The sequence below is a fragment of the Phasianus colchicus genome, chromosome 8, assembly GCF_987193195.1.
Source record: "Phasianus colchicus chromosome 8, bPhaCol1.hap1.1, whole genome shotgun sequence".
Lineage (NCBI taxonomy): Eukaryota > Metazoa > Chordata > Aves > Galliformes > Phasianidae > Phasianus > Phasianus colchicus.
Window position 1 is genome coordinate 15494716 of NC_143443.1, and position 7280 is coordinate 15501995.

Sequence of the window (7280 nt, forward strand, 5' to 3'; positions counted from 1 at the left end):
TTCCCCATGCTGAGCCTGACAGAAGCACTGAACACACTGCCCCATGAGGTGATGTGCCTGCTGCTGTAGGGTAAGGAAACCAGCTGGTTCTTCTTTTTTTTTTTTTTAAAGGGCTGTTTGTTGAAAACTGACGTACAGCTAGAGATCAGGATGCCAAATAGCAAGTTAGGGCCCTTATCCCAAGCAAGGCCAGGTAAGCTGGCTCTGGTCAGAAGTACTGGGCTCAGTGGGCCAGGGTTCCAGTCACTGAGGAGGGAGTTCAGATGCAAAATTCAACAATTGCCCTGAGTTGCCAGAGTTTGGTCCGTTCCTGATAACCAGAGTTCATCTCTGCTCCATTTATCTTGTCCAAACTTGCTGGTGGGTGACACATAGCTGCATGGTCTCTGGCAGGATCCTGTTGTCCCGTGCTGCCTGGCCACCAGGACCAGTGGTACCAGGAGGGGAGCCTCGCACCTGCTCTTTGACATGACCTCATCTGCTCCCGTAAATGGCCACAGGTCATTCTCCTGTGTACTGTTCACCACTCTGACCAAAGGCCAGGCTGAGCCCCAGCTATTATTTCTGTCCACCAGGAAGGCCACAGTGGCTGAGCAGCTGAGGACAGGCTGGTTGGTGCACAGACCTCCTTCATACGTGCCGTTCCAAGTTGGGTGGCACAGACTGAAGCACTGCAGTGGGGTAGGCCAGTGCAGATTTCCATATGGCCTGGGTTCCCGTGGGTTGCTGCCATCATTCTTTTACACTGAAGTGGTGGAGGAGTGGTGGAGCTTACACCAGATCTGTTCAAACTGGGAGCAGGAGGATGTGTCCTCAGCTGGACTCCCCAGACAAAGCTCAATTTCTTTCATTTGTGTGAAGAATGGGTGCATTTAATGCAGAAACAATATCAACCAAAAAGTCATCTCGCTAAGTAGCAAGATCATCCACAACTTGGGAGTAGCTGGGACTATTTACAAAGTGTTTTCACACTTCTGTAAGGAAGAGGCTGTGGATTTCTGACTGTGGAGCAGAAGGCAATCCTATAATAATGCCTCGTCTTTACCAATCATTCCAAATTACTCACATGAAAGATCCTGTTTTCTCTCTTGGACTTTAATGAAGCTCCTGTTGAACCAATTATTCACCAGCTATTCATGCATTGTCAGAAAGGAAATCACAGAAGCTTTGTCATTAGGAGCAAGATTTGATTGGCAAGGCACATGGCTCTGGGGTGGGTTTTCTTCTTCCCCTTTTTTGCTTTAGAGCCATAGCTTTTAGCTGGCAATTTCCACTGCTATAATCGGATGGAAAGTGATAAAATGCATCAGACTGCAGTACTCAAATGAGAAAACACTCCAGATTAGTAGGAATATAATTATGTTTTTCATGACATTGATTTTTTATTTTCTAACTGATAAAAGTAAACAACTGGGGGGGGGGAGGGGAAGAGTGCCGAAAAACAACATTTAGACTTTAGTGAGATAATTAACTCAGCAATTAAACATATTTTGTATTCAGCATTTGTCCTCCATAGCACACAGCATATGTGACGTTTGTCCTTTATTCAAATTCTTCTTCCAATCTTTTTTGTCAGCAGGAGTGGCAGCCGGCAAGAGTCCTGTATGAAGGCCCACTTCCATGGCGCTTTACTTGAAAGATGAATATTCACAGCTATGGTTTGGAAGGGAAGAGGAAGCCAAAAGGAATCATTAAGCTGAGTTAAATGAGCAGAACTGAGAGGCAAGGTATCTGTGCAACACACATTTGTGTCTGTTTTCCTTTTGCCAGTAGTGTTTGGAGAGTAAGTAAACCTTATGATCCTTGCTGCTCTGTAAACTACTAAACTCTATCTGGTGTAACACGGGGGTTGTAATGTTACATGCTCTGTGCTCAGATCCCATTCAGTATCAGTATCAGAATGGACTAGCATTAGTACATGGGTAGGATCTGTCCAAGGAAAATTAAAGAACAAGGATCAAAGCCAATTAAAGAAAAAGAGGCTAGTCCTCTGGTAGGGCTGCCTGCTGGTTTAGCACAGAGTCGATATCTCACTACAGCATGAAACATGGAAAGAGCCATAGGTAACAATGCATCATTAAAAACCTCACTTGCCTTTTTATGAAGAAATACTTCTTTAATTCCATCGTCAAGTCAGTGTAGAGTGAGAGAGTCTTGGGAGAAGGTATGAATAGGAATACAGGACAAACGTCCTCCCCATTACTGCCCCATCTTCCTCTGTTTTAGAAAAATGAGGTCATTAGGAAAAAGGTACATGGGTGGGATAAATGAAACATACTACTTGTGACTTTACAGGCAGGATCAAAAGAGAGAAGCAAACACTGACAAGGCAGAGGCAGGCAGATATATCACACAAAGGATGTTCAGCAGGAAACTGTACTTTAGCACATCAACCCAAACTGCAAATCTGCAGCTGATATTGTGCAACTTAATACTCAAGCACACTACAATTTATCTTTTTACTTGTAGCCTACAAGATGTGAGGCTTCTTCTCAGGGAAGAACTCTGAGCCTCAGGGAAACCCAAATACCTTCCACCTCTGCAAGACTCCTTCTGTCGCCCAATTAAAACTGCTGCTGCTGGGGGGTATAAGTGATAACTTCTGAGCTGGCATAGATCTCTATAGTAAATGTACTATGACAAGTCATCCCAAATAAGTTTCTTCATTTTCCAGCCTAAATTTGCCAGGTTGTGTGCTAAAAAATCTTGTTTCTTGAGAGTGAACTTGCTTTGTCCTGAAACACTGTGGTGCATAACAAACATCAAGCCTCAAGAGGCTGTTTACTGCTAATTGTAGGCAATGAAATGTGTCATGTGCGTATTCATAATATACCCAAGTCATATCTGGAGCACAACCTTCCTGAAATCCAGGGTGTTCACCTTCTGAAATCTGTGACCATTAACAGAATGAAAAAGTTGCACTGATGAATGCTTTTCGCTATCAGATACAAAATGTGTTTGTTTTTGTACTGACCTTGGGACACGAATAGAAAACTGCTTTGTCCTTACCCTGCAGGACAGCCAGAGCAGCTGGCTATGCTTTAGGACAGGTCAGACTAAAATAGGTCTATCCATGTGAGAGAGTTATGGAAGAACCTCAGAAACTGAAGAGGCTCCTCTGGGCAATGGTCACAGCACAGACTGCTGGCGGTCAAGCAGCATTTGGGCAAAACTCTCAGACACAGGGTTTGAATTTTGGGTAGTGCTGTGCAGAGCCAGGAGTTGGATTTGATGATCCTCGTGGGTCCCTTTCAAATCGGGATATTCTGTGACTCCATGATTCTATGAAATTCTACAAGTTATTTGAATGCCATTAAGAGTTCCACCAATAGGTCATAACCCTGAGAGGGTATCTCCAAGTGGGATCAGTAATTTCATTTATTTCATTTCCACGAAAATGACACATGAACCAAGGGGAAATGGCGAGAAGAGCTCCTGCTCTTGAGGTTGCCTGTGACCCCTTCCTGTCTGCTCCCTGGGGCCAAGAGGTGTCCGCCAGCTACTTTGGGAGGAGCTGCTCTGCTCCATGCTCTGACCTGTCCTTTGCTGTGCTGCCAGTTATGTGATGAAAACTGCCAGCAGATACATAGGGGCAGAGGGAAACAGCCTATTCCCAAGGCCTATTCTCAAAAAAGCAGATAAATTCAAAACAGCAATTTTTAAGTACAGTGAATTACTACTTCTAGCATTACTAAGAAAAATACATAGAGAAAGAATGGTGATTTTCAAGCTGAATCTATTCTTTGAAATACTCTTATATGTTCTTATAATTCCACAGTAACACTTAAAGCTTTAAGTGTAATATCTTATGCCAGTGTTAACATCTCCGTATCTACAGCACTGCAGATACAGAGAACTTCCAAGCACAGGATTTCTCTCAAACTCAGTTCAGGAGCCCCTCCATTTTTCTATGAATTTATGCTGCACCACTGCCTTGAGATATTTGATACAGAATAGTGATAATGCTTTGCTTTTCTTCTTTACAGGCCATACTCCATCTCCTTAAAAATATTACTGGGAAGTAACAGGGCTGGAAAGCAGAAGGTCCAGCCAAAGCTTGCCTGTGAGTACATGGCAAAGCTCAGACTGGAAGACAGATGTACTCAATCCTTCTCTCATTTGAGAAGCAGCAGCTCAGGTCGACGCTGCTCTGAACTTTGGAGATGATCTGCCTGCTAAGCTATAGCACATTTATGATTTGTGGGTTTCTAGTCTGACTTGGCTTCATTTTTTAACTTTTCATTTTCTTTTTAGGCACCCAAACTGCTCACTGGGTTTGGCAGCTGATGGCTATTAACTGTTACACTCCAATAACCTGGGGATAGTTAGAAGAGCATTAAATATTTGCACTGTGCAGCAAGGCTATACTTCATCTCAGTACACACGAATCCCATGCTCTTTTCACACTGGAAGAAAACCCACCTTATTGCTATTCAAATCTATCTGTCTGTCTCTTCCTATGCTGTCATTATGCATGCAAGGCCTGTCAGTGCCACTGACACAAAAAAAGCTCTCCCTTTATGCCAACACCAGTGACACCTGAAAAAAACACCCACAACCAAGACACAGGAGAATTACTACTTTTTACATTTTTGTTTATTTGGCCCTCATTTTCTAATAGAGTACCTTATAACATCCCTTCATAAAGGTATTTCTCCCACCCTGCAAGGGTGAGCTCTTCCTTAGGTTATAGATAAATGAAAGTATGTTTTGATAACTGAAGTTTATCCCTGGTTAAACTGTGAAGCTTTGTTCTGAACACCGTTTATTCCCCCCAACATCTTAACTGCCATTTTTAGTCTAATCTTTTAGGAAATATCCTACGTAGGCACTCCTTGTGGTCTGCTTTTAAAAAGCAAAATTTATTTTGGCCTCTGCAGGAAGCATTTAAAGTGCATAATGAATAATGTTTGACACAGGAGTCAGTTAGCAGTCATTTTAGATTAACAACACTGCTCAGAAAAAACCTTGCAGGGGATTAGAGCGAGGGAAAGATGCTTAGGCAATAACCTCTGAGCCAGTTGGTTGCTGAACTATTCACAATAGACATAACTATCTCAGAAGGTCTTAAGTGTGAGAATTATCTGCAGGAAAAGAACAATGAGTTAGTGAGATATAAAACAATAGGCTCACGCTCTAATACAAGCAGTTAGCACTGCAAACCTTCACTTCTCATTTAAGCTGCAAGACTTTCAGACAGTAGCAGTTGGTGCCCAAATTAAGACTTCCCCTCTCCCTTTGATCTTATGCTAAAACTAATGAATTGTATAATCTCCAACACCTCTGAAATCCCGCTGGTTAGAGTGAAACTATCCCTACCTTTCCCATGCCTGTCTCGATTCACTAAATGGGAGCTATATTTAACAACAGGCCAATCACATGATCACTGAAAAGGAACAGCAGAAGGATCTGTAATCCTAATGCTCTGGAGCTGTGATTGCTATAAATCCTTCGCAGAATGATTTCCTTTAAATCCCAAACATGTCATTGCACTTTTAATTAACATTTCTTTATGAAAACTGTGGATAAGAACCTTTAAATTAAAGATTGTTCCCAGACTTGTCATCTTAAAACAGTGTGCATTTCTATTGTCATTTTCATGTGGCACATTTGACAGCAAAGCTTTTGTCCTTTCCTTTTTCTCCTTTTCCTTCCCTGTCTTAGCCCTCAAACAAGCATTAGCAGCCAGCGCTATTTTAAGGGTAAACAAATAGACATTTGTTTACCAAGGGGAAAACTAAAAGATCAGCAGTGAGTACAGGCTGAGATGTGGCTCATACTGCCATATTTGAATTCTTACCACCTTCATCCTGAGTTTGCCATCTTTCTGAGCTTACCATCTTCTTTGCAGAGAGAGATTCAGAGGGGAAAGAGACCTGCCCAAAAGAACAAGTGAGTCACTTGTAGAAATGGAAACGTTACCTTTATTTCCTGATTCTCAGCTTTTCTTCCCAGTTCTTTAGCATGTTGCTTTGTTGTTATTAATACTTTTTAGCATTAATAACTTACCCATTGATCTCAGCAGCATTGCTGTCCACTTCACATGGTACGAAAGCTAGCCTGAAATACATGATGGGAAGCATAGGAGATGCAGTCTTATTTCCAGCAAAATGGAAGAGTTTTATCTGAGTGAGGGTAAAATGCTTCGTTCAGTGCTGGTGGGAAATGAGTTTCCCATCTGAAAGTATCCCTGCTCACTCAGAACTCTGGGTATGAATGATGGCTCAAGCTCAGTGACAGACTCACTTCAGTTCCCTCATCTGAGACTTGAGACGGGGATGTTTCATTTGCAGACATTTCTTTCAATGACATGTTTTTCAGGAAACCCAGTTTTCTAACATGCCTCTGTGTGGAAGAAGTCAGTAGAGGACAAAAGAAAAACTATGTGAAAGAGAAGATTAAAGATGACACTATTATCCATTATATATACACACACCAAAAAAAAGCTTGCCTCAGTGAGAAGCGGGAGAGAAGTACTAATCCTGAAAAGAATTCTCAATGAAATCACCAGGCAATTTGACAGCACAAGTAGAAGTTATTTAGCTTGATTTGGCAATGCATTTCTAAATATCCATTTAGCATCCAAGAATATCCATTGACAGATATTGGAGAAATAATGAATGGCTAAATAGAGCAGGTCAGATTCTGATGCCCTTCCACAAAATGGGTGGTAGTTTATTCCTCAGCTGCTCCCACTGGCTTCAAATTATGCTCTGCAGCTGACACTTGGAGCCAAATGTCAGGAGTCCAGGCTCACCAAGCACGTCAGTGGAAAAGCTCACAACAGAACCTCTAACTTGGTTCTCTTGCATCCTGACTTGAAAAGAAGCAGCAGCCTAGATAAAGAAAAAGAAAACCACCCCACATCCTATTTGACAATTCCCTTCCTTTATATATCCTCCCTTCCTCTAAAGTAGATACGTTGTTTTTTAATTTCTTTGTCATGGCAAAGAACATCTACATGTTTAAATTCTGTTTGAAACAAGTCATAAGTATCTGGCCAGGACATGGATAAATTTGTTACAAAACGAGTGGAATGTGTCACAGATACAGGGCAAAGGGAACAGCAGATTTAACCACTAGATTATTTTTCTTTCTTTACTGACAGCCAAACTCATACAGTAAGCATGGTGTGCTATATGTGACCGTGCGTTAAAGGCAGACTGCAAAACATCCTTCCTCAGCCCATCACCTTTTCTTCACTAAAATACATTGCACGGATATATCAATTTAAAGAACTAAAAATTAGCAATGAGATAGTAAAAGCACAATTGTTCCAA

The 7280-nt window shown here is 41.8% G+C and overlaps 1 long non-coding RNA gene across 1 annotated transcript; it reads right to left on the reverse strand.

The window, feature by feature from the left end:
- Positions 1-1297: 1297 nt before the first annotated feature.
- Positions 1298-6633, reverse strand: LOC149917031 (uncharacterized). Its single transcript, XR_016468546.1, has 4 exons — positions 6010-6633; positions 5801-5876; positions 2095-2217; positions 1298-1653 (listed from the first exon to the last, which is right to left on the reverse strand). It is a non-coding gene; the product is annotated as an uncharacterized LOC149917031 (long non-coding RNA).
- Positions 6634-7280: the final 647 nt, after the last annotated feature.